Genomic DNA, 14,591 nt, shown 5'->3' on the forward strand with positions numbered 1-14,591 from the left:
AGAGAGAGAGAGAGAGAGAGAGAGAGAGAGAGAGAGAGAGAGAGAGAGAGAGATTAAAAACACACCAACAACAAGAGGGAATACCTCTTGCCCTCGAGGCAAGAAGAGGGATGTCCAGTAATGGGAGTGTTTGTCTTGAAAGGCAATGAGGAGTATGCAGTAGATACAAAACATCTGAAAAAGTCAAGAGAGAGAGAGAGAGAGAGAGAGAGAGAGAGAGAGAGAGAGAGAGAGAGAGAGAATAACGAGGTAGCTGTGAAGGCAAAAGAGGGATTATGTAAAAATAAAATGGGGGCGGGTGGAAGGGTAAAGAAGCTGATGAGAGAATAGGAAGTACACTTACAAATCGTTGAAAAATGAGAGAGAGAGAGAGAGAGAGAGAGAGAGAGAGAGAGAGAGAGAGAGAGAGAGAGAGAGATTATGTTGAAACACGGAATGAGAAGTCAAGGGTGGGAGGAGGCCTGGGAGTTGCTAAAAAAAATAAATAAATAAAAAGATGTGAGTAGGATACGAAGAAGTGGACAGAGAAACACAATAAAAGAACAAAACACCGGAAAATGTTGGCCCGAGAGAATGGCGTCGAGGAAACGAGGAACGTGCAGCATAGAAAAAAAATAACAAAATAAAAATAAACCAGCAGAGGAAAAGCGAATGTCAAGTGCAGCCAGACAGTGGATGAGGTATAAAAGATGTAACTGAAGACTTGAAGGTGAAGAGGAGGGGGTACGAGGATGATTAGCTAAAAAATCAAAGTAAAACAGGAAAATGCAGTGAAAGTTGTAGAATATATATACAGACACGTTATAACAACAACCAAAGCAATAATAATGATAATAATCTATTAGGAACAGCGCTGAAGAAGCGTGAGATCATGGAGAGGCTAACACACACACAAACACGTTTGTAAACCAAGGAAAGTAGGGGAGGCTTAGGAATGAGGCAGTCATGTACTTCACACATAAGAGAGAAGTGAGAAAAAAAGTTTGGGAGGAATGCTTAGAAACTATAGCCCCAGAACCCACGATACAGCAAACGCCATTTGTGTCAAGGAACACTCCCGCTATGGAGGACGAGAAAAACGCAGCGGTACATCTTCTCGTAAGTAGAGAGAGAGAGAGAGAGAGAGAGAGAGAGAGAGAGAGAGAGAGAGAGAGAGAGAGAGAGAGGTACTATCATCCCTCATTACACAAGAAAATGCAACATACTTGGGATTCACACACACACACATAAACAAAAAGTCGAAGAATAAGAACATTAGTTTTACGGGCATATTCACGTGAAAGCAAACTAAGTAGCCTCAGGGATACAAAATAATATACAAAATTTACCAAAGTAGTAGGGAATAAGGAAGATAGGAGTAAGAGAGGGCATCTATAAAATAAAGGGAAAAGGTGGAACTCCAATCGAACGTAGCCTCTCCACGAAATCTGCCTAGGGAATCTTTATCCCCACATTACGCCATCGACCATTTCCAAGAATCTGCAATCACGCGTCTGAATGGTCTATATTACTTTTCATAGGGGAATAATTCTCAAAGAAAAATTTGGCTACAGAGAGAGAGAGAGAGAGAGAGAGAGAGAGAGAGAGAGAGAGAGAGAGATAGTATCCCATTTACCTTAAGATTAATAGAGACAGTAACTTGGCAGAAACATATGGACATACGCTGACAGAATTGGGGGCGCAAGAAACAAGGGAGGAGGTAATCGCTTGCTCTCTCTCTCTCTCTCTCTCTCTCTCTCTCTCTCTCGCTGAATAAAACGATAACCCAATGAAGACCAAGTATGTGGAAGAAATGGGAGGCAAAGACGATTCGGCCCTGTGAGCACGGGAGACCTATATCGCCCCCTCCCGACCCGCCCCAAATCCCGTCCACCCAGCCTCCTGAGGTCCATGGATTCAATCGCACGGTAGTAAATAAAAGATGAGAGAGAGAGAGAGAGAGAGAGAGAGAGAGAGAGAGAGAGAGAGAGGGGGGGGGGGGTAATGCACACGACAGTATTTTGGTATTCGTGAAAACATACTTAAAAGTGGAAAGATGTAAAATGAAAACTGGCAACAACAAAGAAGTAAATAGAAAAAAAAAAAAAACTGTCAACATGGCTTCCAGTTGGATGAAGAGAGCGGCCATGAAGAGTAAATCAGCGCCTGAAGGCTGGGTAAACACTTCTATGGGAGAATCATACCACGAGCAAGGGAAGTTTTTTTTTATCAAGAAGTAGGGGGAGCTAACACGGGAAGATCATTAATCCTACATTACAATGGAAGGACATAGGATTTTAGTTATACGGCAATGATTCATATGAAGAGTGTGTGATAATGATGCATATTTCTTTAATAGTGAACAAATCTTCGCTTAATTACATGCGTGCACATCTCTCTCTCTCTCTCTCTCTCTCTCTCTCTCTCTCTCTCTCTCTCTCTCTCTCTCATCTCTCTCTCTCAAGATAAAACTCACTCTCTCTCTCTCAAAGAATAACGAGAATGAAAGTGTAAATAAAAAGACGCTCTCTGCAAAATAATGCATCTGACTTCAATATAACTCGTATAAGAGAGAAAATATGCCTCAACAGCATATATATATATATATATATATATATATATATATATATATACTATATATATATATATATATATATATATATATATATGTATGTATATATAATAAGCCGTTCCAAATAAACAAAAGAATACCCTTCAAGCGGAATCCCCAAGACACATTGGGCCATTCCCCTTTATCATGGGAGCACTTTCACGCTTCCTGAATATTAAGGACCTTCCTTTTCCATACCTCTTCTATCCCACCTTTCCACCACTTTTTATCTTCCTTTCCTTCTTCCTCTTAACAACTCAGTATTGCAGACTTTTATCTGCTTCTGCCTATCTCCAAAGTTCACGCCTTTTATAATACCTCTTACGCAATATATAGTAAAAAAATAAAACACAAAGTCACCTCAATAGCCTTTCATTTCATTGACATTCAACCTCTACACTTCACTTCCACAAAGGAGTTGTAGCTCAACAACACTTGGAAACGTTGTTGTTGGAACCATTCCCACTCTGGCTACCTTACACACTTCAATTAACGTCCAAATCGCATGCTTGCACACACACACACACAATTACCATCCTCGTTTTACATATTTTGTGACGAACCTTTTCCCTCATACTACTATCATTCGTTATATTTACGCCTTCCATTTTTCTCCTATACTGATAATTCATTGCTTCTTCTTCATGGTTTCCATTTATTCCAATAATCGTTCTTCTGTCCATATTCAGTTAAAACTGTTCTTTTGTAAACGCATTTCCATTATTTCACTAGCTTCTGCACTTTCCATTGCTTTTACTCTCGCCAGTCACTGCAAACATCAGCCAACGTTCTATCCATCCGTAATGACATTATACTAGCTAGGAGCCATAACATACCTCATCTCAAACCTATTTCCACACCTAATCAGCCACTCTCTCGTTTACTTATACTAAAACACGTTTCACTTCCAACATAACACATCTAATGGTTATCGATAATTTAGCCTTTATACCATACAACGTCGACCCCCTACAAATTGCATCTACCTGACTGCAGCAAAAGTCTTTTCCTAGGTTCACCTTTACTCATAGATGCCTTACTTAGTCAATTCATAACAAATACATGGTCCAAGGAATCTCTCTCTTCCAACAATCTCTCTATCATCTTTCGTGCTTTATCGAAATTCTAACATAAACCGTCCCTGAAATACTTAAGTAATGCCATGCCAGTATATTTTGTTTACCTTTTAAAGATTTTATGCAGTAGATATTCATATCACCCACTCCATATTAAATAAAATTACACACACACACTCAATTACATATATATTATATATATAAATTATATATATATAATATATATAATATATATATATAAAAATATATATATATATATTATATATCTAATATATATATATCTATACGTATAATATATATATATATATGTGTGTGTGCGTGTGTGTGTGTGTGTGTGGGGGTTGGGGAGCGAGGACTTGGGATGGAGAATTGGACCTGATACAGTGACCTTGAAGACTATAAATGTCAACACAACCGAGCCCGATTATCTAAAACCTATAAGTTCCATGATGAGAATGAAGCCAGCAACCAACAGCAGAAAACCAAATTGAATTACTCCATCAACACCTGGGCTACCCACATGTTTGCTATGAAAACTGAGCCGCATCTCGAGCGACACTTGAATCTGAAAAAACAACTTCCAGGAAAAAGGAAAAAGAGATTCTTTTGGCGCCACTGAATAGCGACAAATAATAAGAAATTGATCTTTTATGAGAAAACGGGAAAAAATGGTTAATAATAATTGATGGCTAAATACACAAATAAAACCATCATTAAATAATAACATAACTATAATCTAACAGAATCTTTAGCTAGTGATAACTAAATACCTGAAATACAAGCTTGGAAATGTACTTGACAATAAAAAAATAATTCATATATATATATATATATATATATATAATATATATATATATATATACATATATACACACACACCACACAGAGAGAGAGAGAGAGAGAGAGAGAGAGAGAGACCTAAGCAATAATTATGAAAAAAATCAAGGGAAATGTAATATAAACTCAAATTAATTAAAGAGGTTCCACACAACCTGTGACATTTAACTGAAATACTACAGTGAGAGCTAATCATAAAGCAAAGAAAAATTGTGGCAAAAAGAATCACTTTACTTAGCTGTAAATTTCTCGAATATGTTTATCATACCCATCTCGTTTTTTTCTGACGACTGATTTTGGAATTACATTCAAGTTCGTTAGACTGAACTATACTTCATATATTACTTGTAAGACCTCAATTAATTTGTTATTTTGTGATACATGTTATTTTGCTATATAGTACAAGAAACGTTTACAGCACAACCCTGAATCCAGTGCCTACCTATAAAACAATTACTCATGAATGCATGTATATGTATTTTACATTTACAGTTGATATAACGACCAGCAGCAAAATCGTGGAGGGCGGGGATGTGGTTTGGGCGTATACAAGCAACTAAGTTGAAGTTGCATTATTTTAGCTTACCACTCGTAACGTCTACTTCTTAATTAGTGTTGTTCATTTGATGGCTTTAAAGAACACATTAAATCCCAGTTTCTGCACAGAGGGAAACTAGTTAGAGATCGTGAATCACATAACAGTGAGGTCAGACAGTCCTTCATTTCAGGCACCTAGACGAAATCGCAAATAATAATAAGAAAGTTGACATCAACCCATAAAATATACTATACAAAAGGGCTCTCATGAGTGTGGAGGATGAATTACAGCCACTTCCTCCTTCTTACACGAAAACATTCACACACACACACACACACATACTATATATTATATATATCTATATATATATATAATATCTATATATATATATATATATATATATATACATATTATATATAATAAGTACGTGTACATGTATGCATATATATATATCTATATATATATATATATATATATATATATACATATATATATATATATATATATATATATACATACACTCACACAAACAATATATATGTATATGTGTGTACGTATATGCCCATACTTGGAAAAATGGCCCTCGAACATCCCTGGGCGTCGGACTAGTGACTTCGTCCAATAAGACTTGGAGATTACGAAACCGTAATAACTTCTGCTCAATCATCCTCTACAAATGGAAAATACGGGAAAATAATAAAAAAAAAAATACATCAATAAATGGTCTAGTATAGAAATCTATTTGTATTTTGTACAAATGAACGATAAATAGACAGATAGATAGGCAGTCAGGTAGTTTAAAAAAAAGACTGTGAAATTAAATGAGAAAGGAATAAACAAAAATGAATAAACATAAAATAAATGGGATGCCTAAAAATAAACGAAGGGCTCCTCTACACTGGAATCCAAGTGGGAGAAATGAAAGGGACATATGTTATCATTGCATTATCAATGCACAATGCTCAGTGTTGCACACCATCATAATGGCCTCTCGAAAAACTACATTAAACATTTCTCAGCAGGCTCAGTGAAGATCTAGAGCTGGGATTAATTCCTGCAGGACTATGCTATGATTAAGTGTTATTGGCAGTATTGAGAGAGAGAGAGAGAGAGAGAGAGAGAGAGAGAGAGAGAGAGAGAGAGAGAGAGAGAGAGAGAGAGAGGCGACGAGTCATTCCCTCTTCCCAGTATGTTTGTGCATCTCATACTTCGCGTCCCCAATGCCTGACATTTGAAAGATATAACTAATTTACCTAAAGTACGCCTACCCACCCGACCCCCATCCACCCACTCACTCACTTACTCACTCCCTCCCTCCCACCCCTTCCACTACAAGCGGCATTACTGATTTAGTCTAATGGACCAGCAGCTGCAGCAGCCGTCAATGAGGACCTCCCCAGGCGGCAATTATTTCGTTTTGGAGTTGTATGAACATGCACATAACACACATTCAAAAGGTGTTGATTTCAGTGCATTTTCGTGTCTGGTTAACTGGGATAAATACATCATCGTTATTTTCTTCAGGAAAGATTTGGAATGCCAATTTCTTGGCTGTGAACAGAAACGTAGCGGAGATAAACAAAATCATATAAATAAGTTCTACGTACGCAATCCTAACTTATTAAAAAAAATGATGAGACGGAAGTAAACATGTCACACACACTGACACTTCACTTCAGCAGAAGTAACCGAACACTCAAAAAATGATAACGATCGAGTCTGTGTCCGTAACAAGTGTTCAGAAATGGGGAGAGACGTAAAATAAGGATGAACATAATATATCAGCATAAATGAAAAATACAGTTGTATAGGAAATAATTGTCTTGACCAAAAGGAAAAAATGATTAAGATCAAGTACAGCTGGTAATTTAAAAATGATACGTAGAATCCGTAGAGTTTGTGAATCTAAGTTCTCGCTATCTGTTGAGTCAAAGGATATTTTTCAAGGTATATATAGAAGATGCTGAGCTCTGAAATAGAAGGGCAATAACCCTAAGGCAACTTCCACTGGCTGTAGCGCCTTCTTAAATACATTACCTGGCGGTCACCTGGAAAGGAAAACTTGGAAGAGTGAGGAAAAACCTGCTCAAGACGGTCATGACTAACCTTGGCGAAGTGTGGTTGGGTTGCGGGCTGCTCTGCAAGGAAAATGCAACAGGCTCCCTCCCGCCGCCCTTCTCTTCCGCTCTCTGGCTGGCTCCTTCTTCTTCTTCTTCTTCTTCTTCCTCTCCTCCTCCTCCTCCTCCTATTCCTTCAAGCGTGGTGTCGCTGCATCTTGTGACCACACCTGAGGCTGACTTCCTCTCAATGAGAGTCCAGCTTAGCTCGTCCTCCCATGGTTCCGTCTCGATGATGTGTGTACACCTGCCCACACCTTCTCTGGATGGGCACCACACCCTCCTTCCTCTGTGTAAATGAATTTTCCCCTTTGTTTTGGTCGCTTTCGGGCCCTTCCTCCGCCGTGTGTGAGTGTGCGTGTGCGAGTGTGTGTCGTCGACCACCAGGCTGGAACGGCGAGGGGCAGAAATTTTGGCACACTGACAGTCAGTCCCTTTCGAGAAAGAGGCCAAAATCGATCCACTTCCTTTCGAGTAGCAACCTTTAAAACCCCAGGGGCACCCACTCACACCAGGTCCTCTGCTCTCCAATTTCCAAGCAATCTCGACACCCGAATCGGCGGCGCTTAAGGTGGTTACAGAAAGTGGAGACGCTCTCGGGAGACGGCTGGTTAAGTTAACAGCTGCGCACTACACTACATACTGACTGCTCTGAGAAGGATCAACCCTGCCCCGCTCCAGATCAGACCGTGAGGAAGGGGGATGCCAAAGGTCTCCGAAGGCCTCGTTTCGCCACTCTTACGATATGTTCACCTACGGAAATAGGTACGAACACCCGAGTGATATGAGGCAGTCGACTGAATGCCAAGGGAGCTGACGGAATCCAAGAAATGAGCTGTCATGAGGGAACACGGGGCCTTTTTCCACATCGGAGACCTTTGTTATTTAAACTGCGTCATATTGGTGACAGCCTCTCCACGCGTTACCACCACCCGGACATACAAAATAAACACATGGCTCACAAACGACTGTGGTAATTCATGGTAAACGTGAAGAACAGCATAAACATTTATTGCAGAAAAATATCATGTAAACCGCCACAGTATACGGTACAAAAAACAAGGAGACACGTGTCCTTTAAAAAATGAGTCGGCACCTGGAAAAAAGATGGAATTATTAAACAAAGCAATTACATGTCGCTTTGGAATTATGTTCAATCTCGGCATATTTCGACAATAGCGACAGGAGACACTTAAATACACCGGATACAAGACAGAGAAAGAGAAGAAAAACCGGTGAGTATTTTTACAGAAGTCTCCCCCTTTTCTTCCTCAGCAACGCGAGAGTCGTTTTCTTTGACGGCCCTTACATTGATCCTACAATACTTGCCAACCATCGCCATCAATAATAATTAACGCTTATCTCTTAACTACCATGTCAACAAGGCTTCATGGGAGTTTCTTCTCATGGACTACGTGCTTTTTTCGCAAAACACAAATTACCAAGGACAACAACAATTCCTTTAATGAAAGACAAGGCTATGAATATTCACCGTGGCGCGCCACAGGAAGGAGGAGGCTTTCTATCACAAAATTCAAACTGACAAATTCAACAAAACTATTAATGTACCGAACATAAATTAGTAATCAATATAGATATAATATCTATTACAGACAACAGGATTCTTAATTTCTTAATCATCAGAGCGAAATAGTCAGTCAATTAGGTCAATCTAGTTACTTGAAAGCAAAATATTATATTGCATTACATCAAACTGCATGTTTCAAATGCAATGCAACGGAAGTCTTGCTCTAACATACATTCTGAAGTCGCATTGGAACGACTTTTAATACGATTAATCCAAATATCCTGAGCTTTCAGAATAAAAGAACGGGGGAAGGAGGGCGACCTGTTCATTATTTGGCCAACAGCGAAAAAAGCAAAGCCGTGAAAAGGGAATATGTTTCAGGTAACACCCGATGTTACCAACATGGGTAATTAATTCCCTGGCCACACACGAAATGTTGGCAGTTGGGTGGGGCTTCTGGTTGGCAGTTTCCAGATAACATGTACCCAGTGACAGCCAGCTCTCTCTCTCTCTCCTTCCTTCTCTCTCTCTCTCTCTTCCCCCGGTAGGTCTACGTAGGTGACACTTGATGAGGCCGACGTCACGTAGGCCTAATTCGGTTTACAGCACGACATCCCTCGGGATCTCGATTACCCGTAATGGACACGAATCGCGGCGTGATTTTCGTTGGGTCTCTGATTTCTCGACGTCCACGAATGATTGAATTAATCCAGGAAGTCTGTCTGTCTATTTAATTGATTGCTAACAAAAGCGTTCACTCATAAGAATAGAATTAAACGAATGTTTACCTTATCTAAAAGCAGTTAATGCTAATGTTAGGACGCTGACGAGCCAAGAACATAACACCAGATCTTAATAATGATAAGATGTCACGCAATCTACTAATAATTAGTTTCTTGACTAAGGATAATGAAGCATATTATCTGTAACGTCAAAGTAAACAAGTATTCTTGTTTCTCATATGACCAGATACACACTAAGTGGGTGTATGTGCATGCATGCATACAAATACATACATATACATACATAAATATACAAACATAAATATATATAAATTATAGTTTATTTTGTAAATTTACAATATTATAACCGCATCATTTCCACACTGTCTCACAAACCTTATTTCTTTACATCACTCCATATTTCTTAAATGTCATGCTACGATTTTGATACACCTTTACCTCCTTGAAAACTCAACAGTGCTACACAATGTTATATTTTCTGTAGGGTCATAAAGAAACTATTCCCTCTATTTGTTTTCTCCTTTTTTACAAAGTCTTTCTTCAGATGAAAATTGACCTTCTATTCGAGTATATCATTAAAACGTACTGAAATGAATGTATCAAATAAAAATGAAAAAATTAATTCATTTTCCGCTTTTACTTTGAGTTTTCCCGATAAAGATTCGAAACTGCAACAATAAGAAATGGCTTGGATACTTGGCATCGTCGCACATTTTGAACCTGTTACAAACAATGAATAGATATTTCTAAAAATATAAATATTTAGAAACCGGGAGAAACTGTATACGAAATGCAAAAAGTGACAAATCTAACGGGTAGGTGAATACACGCCCACAGGCTTAAGTGCTGGACGCAGCAGCACACACTGATTCACGAGAAACTAATTTGGTTTACTGTAACAAGCACAACAACTGACGATAGCGTGAAGAGAGGGATTTAAAAGTGTCACGATTACCTGTCCTGCTTCCGGATATATTAAGCTACCTTAAATAATCATAGTCCGTCCTTTAAAATAAGGTTGAATGCTTCTAGATTTCAAAGTTGTCTTTTAACCAAACCGAAAGATGTCTGCGCAGTTTGGTATCAAAAATGAATTCCTTTATAAGACTATATAAAAACTATTGAATTCAATATTATAAATTCAAGAACGTGTATAATGAGATATACCTTTTGACGTTTACACCTTAAGAAACTACAACTATTTCAGATCGATAATGTACGTTATTCAGATGACATGGACGACAGAATATCAATTCTAATAAGAAGGCAGAATAAACGTAATGTTTCTTTCATCAAAGCTGTTTTTGATAAACCTTGAAAACACTTCCAATTAGTTATAATCATACCTAGTTTATACCTTTTAAAAATTATGAATGTTATTTTTAACAATTCTGTTACATAATTAAACACAATCTTCATTTTGGTACGCAACCAACAAATATATTCCACTCAACGGTTAAACATACTAGGTGTCATTACACTTAATTAAATAAAAGTCTCAAACAAAAATAAACACAACACTCGGTAATATTTTCGTATTTATCTCTTTCTTATTAAACAGTAACGTGACATACAGTAGATTTATTATTCAATTACTCAACAACACGCCACACTCTCCCAATTTGAAAAACCCAAGCAACGTTTCTAATCTGTTTATATCACTGTAATAAACAACAGGTCAAGTTTCTTACTTTGTCAATGAAGACACTACAAGGATTCTTGATTTTCTCCTTGGGTGAGCCTTCGATCCTGTGTAATTCTCACTGATGCACCTGGAGGGTTCCTGTGAAGATGCACCGTACGATGGGTGCATGGTGACCCAGCTTGTCAAATCTCGTGATAAGTGGTATTCAGAACACTGTGTTGAGAGACATTCTTGCAGAAACGCCTGGGAGATCCAAAGGGCCTTCTTACCATGGAGATGGCTTCCTGATACTCAGGAAAGATTCTGTAATCGTTGCTCTCATTGTTATTATTGTTAATGCACCTGAATAGTCCACCAATTAATGATCATGAGGAATTTTGTAGTAAAGCCTGAGTTAAGCTGGTCTTTTAACCTGTCAGGGACAAGAACGCATTGCCCGCCTGGAGAGATCTTCATAATAGCATATAACACATCTCCAGGAAGGCGAGAACGTGTTTTCTTCATCACCAAAAACTTACATTTATACGAAGAAAAATACTAAACAAGTACTAAACGGGTTCAAGAAATATTGCGTTAAAATTCGAACCCCTTCAAACATTTCACCAATCGACAAAGTTAAAATTATCATTAAACATTGAGAGAATCTTAACAATGTACTTACCTTATAAATGCCATGACTACTTTCACCTACCTGGGGAATAAAACAAAGATTAAAATTAGTCGTCACATAACAATTTTACATATGTTCTGGGCATATACGATGATTACAGATTTTCTGTTAAAATATATCCAAAGTTATTAGGAAAATTGAAATGATGAGAGTTCATGCGTTAGACCTGAGTATTACTCAGGCCTTACGCATGAACTCTCATCATTTCTAATTTTCCTAATAAATTCGGATATATTTTAACAGATAATCTTTAATCTGAATTGAGGAATGCAATGTAGAACAGCCAACCCGATGTTAACTTGAACTGTCGTTCAACGTTCTAACCCAGGGGTAAAATACATTCCCAAATTCAGATTCAAGGTTTTCGGGGTAAATAGAAAAGCTAAAAGATCGCTGCTTAGGGCCGTTGTCTCTACATTCACTAGAACCTTTATGTAATGCAACTTCCATCAACTTCCATCGGGTAACCCTACATGGCACAGGTGTTGCAGCCATCCCGGATCTCAAAAGGTGGAAGCACGAACAGAGGCCTTCTAAAATATTTATAAAATATGCCAAACCTTTTTGACAATCAAAAGGAAACCGTCAGCTGCCAATCATCACTCAAGAATTGACGGCAGAATTTTTCAGAATATAACACTGAAGGTCGAATACTCGATGTACATAGGGGACCAAATATTCGTTCCAATTCACACGTTGGGACCCCCCTCTTAAATGAATGTATCTTCAGATTGAATTAACACAAGGTTATATAGAATGCGATATTTAAATGCAACAATAAGCTTGGAGGTCGTGAAATAAAACTGGTTATACATTCAACGTTTCAAAAATTTCTTTAAAATGAATTTTCCATTATGTGACACGCATCATAGGGTGGCTCTAGAGAACAACGAGACGAAGGTCACTGCCATTTTTATTCTTTCACTGACGTCATGAGGTGCAACTATCAAACCTAAAAGAAATAAACAAATATATTCTTAATATGGAGATGACAATGTAGCTGGACGGATAGATAAGGGATTTCGTTTAGTAAATAAATTCATACTGAATTACTGCAGGTATCAATAGCACCTCATTAATAAAAAGTACAACGAATGAGCTAAGATCTCTACGGACATAAGTTCTCTAAGAAAACTATGTGAAACAACTCGCAAGACAGATAAACTTTTATGATAAGAGGAGGCAGCACAAAATGAGATAATCATTTTTAACAAAGGAAGGAGAGTTTTCGGACTTTTTAACGAAACAAAGGAAGGCAAGTTTTAGGACATCTTAACAAGGGAAGGAGAGTTTTCGGACATTCTAACAAAGGAAGGCGAGTTTTCGGCCATTTTAACACAGGAAGGCGAGTTTTCGGACATTTTAACAAAGGAAGGCGAGTTTTCGGACACTTTAACAAAGGAAGGCGTGTTTTCGGACATTTTAACAAAGGAAGGCGTGTTTTCGGACACTTTAACAAAGGAAGGCGTGTTTTCGGACACTTTAACAAAGGAAGGCGTGTTTTCGGACATTTTAACAAAGGAAGGCGTGTTTTCGGACACTTTAACAAAGGAAGGCGTGTTTTCGGACACTTTAACAAAGGAAGGCGTGTTTTCGGACATTTTAACAAAGGAAGGCGTGTTTTCGGACACTTTAACATAGGAAGGCGTGTTTTCGGACACTTTAACAAAGGAAGGCGAGTTTTCGGACATTTTAACAAAGGAAGGCGTGTTTTCGGACACTTTAACAAAGGAAGGCGTGTTTTCGGACACTTTAACAAAGGAAGGCGTGTTTTCGGACATTTTAACAAAGGAAGGCGTGTTTTCGGACACTTTAACATAGGAAGGCGTGTTTTCGGACACTTTAACAAAGGAAGGCGAGTTTTCGGACATTTTAACAAGAGAAGGCGAGTTTTCGGACATTTTAACAAAGGAAGGCAAGTTTTCGGACATTTTAACAAAGGAAGGCGAGTTTTCGGACATTTTAACAAAGGAAGGCGGAAGAGAGTAGTGACAAGAAAAGCAACGGAATGCGGAAAAGGTTCACGCCGTCGATGATGGGAACGACGAAGTCGTGACGCTTCGCACCACAACGATACCTGAGGTGAGGAAGTTACGACCTTAGGATTGTTTTAATGCGTTTACGAAAGGCTTGAGAAGTTAGGGAACGCCAAAAAGGCACAGAAGCAAGTTAGTGAGATAAGAGACGAGAGTGCACGATTAAGGTGATACGACTTGTTTGCGCACGGTATCACTGGCGAGAGATAAAAGGCAAGGCCAAGTGGAGGAACTGCAACGTTACCTTAGGTGTAGAGGGTTTTGTTTGTTTGTTTGTTGTATGGTGTTTTTACGTTGCATGGAACCAGTGGTTATTCAGCAATGGGACCAACGGCTTTACGTGACTTCCGAACCACGTCGAGAGAGGACTTCTATCACCAGAAATATACATCTCTCACTTCTCAATGGAATGGCCGAGAATCGAACTCGCAACCACCGAAGTGGGACCATACCAACCACGCCACTGACAGGGTGTTAGTGCAGACAATAGAAAGGGTGGACATTTCACCCACTGGTGGCTTTGCATTCTTTTGCGAGAAGGATACAGAGGATCAATGAAATTTAAAAGGAATGCGAAGTTGGTTGATTTTTTTTTTTTTCATCGTGAACTATAACTGAATTGAATATAAAATTTAGGCCATAGACCAAGCACTGAAACCTATGAGGTCATTAAGCGCTGAAACGGAAATTGACAGTAAAAGGTTTGAAAGGTGTATTACGAATCAACTGTTAGGAGACGGCGGAAAGTAAGGTGAAAGAGAGAATATGAAAGGAGGTACAGTAAAATGAACGAAAGGGGTTGAAGATAGGG

General features: G+C 38.6%; 1 protein-coding gene across 3 annotated transcripts in view; it reads right to left on the reverse strand.

The window, feature by feature from the left end:
* Positions 1 to 14,591, reverse strand: part of LOC135197051 (uncharacterized) — a 528,985-nt gene that overhangs the window by 150,503 nt on the left and 363,891 nt on the right. Inside the window, exon 1 of one of the 3 annotated variants that reach the window (XM_064223987.1) lies at positions 7,148 to 8,021. The exons of 1 other annotated variant lie outside the window; for it this stretch is intronic. The gene's annotated coding sequence lies outside the window, so the exon portion shown is untranslated. Of the gene's footprint in view, positions 1 to 7,147; positions 8,022 to 14,591 lie in introns of those variants that run through there. One more of the 3 variants, XM_064223985.1, reaches the window with a different exon arrangement.

Source organism: Macrobrachium nipponense, chromosome 18 (assembly GCF_015104395.2).
Source record: "Macrobrachium nipponense isolate FS-2020 chromosome 18, ASM1510439v2, whole genome shotgun sequence".
Taxonomy (NCBI): Eukaryota; Metazoa; Arthropoda; class Malacostraca; order Decapoda; family Palaemonidae; genus Macrobrachium; species Macrobrachium nipponense.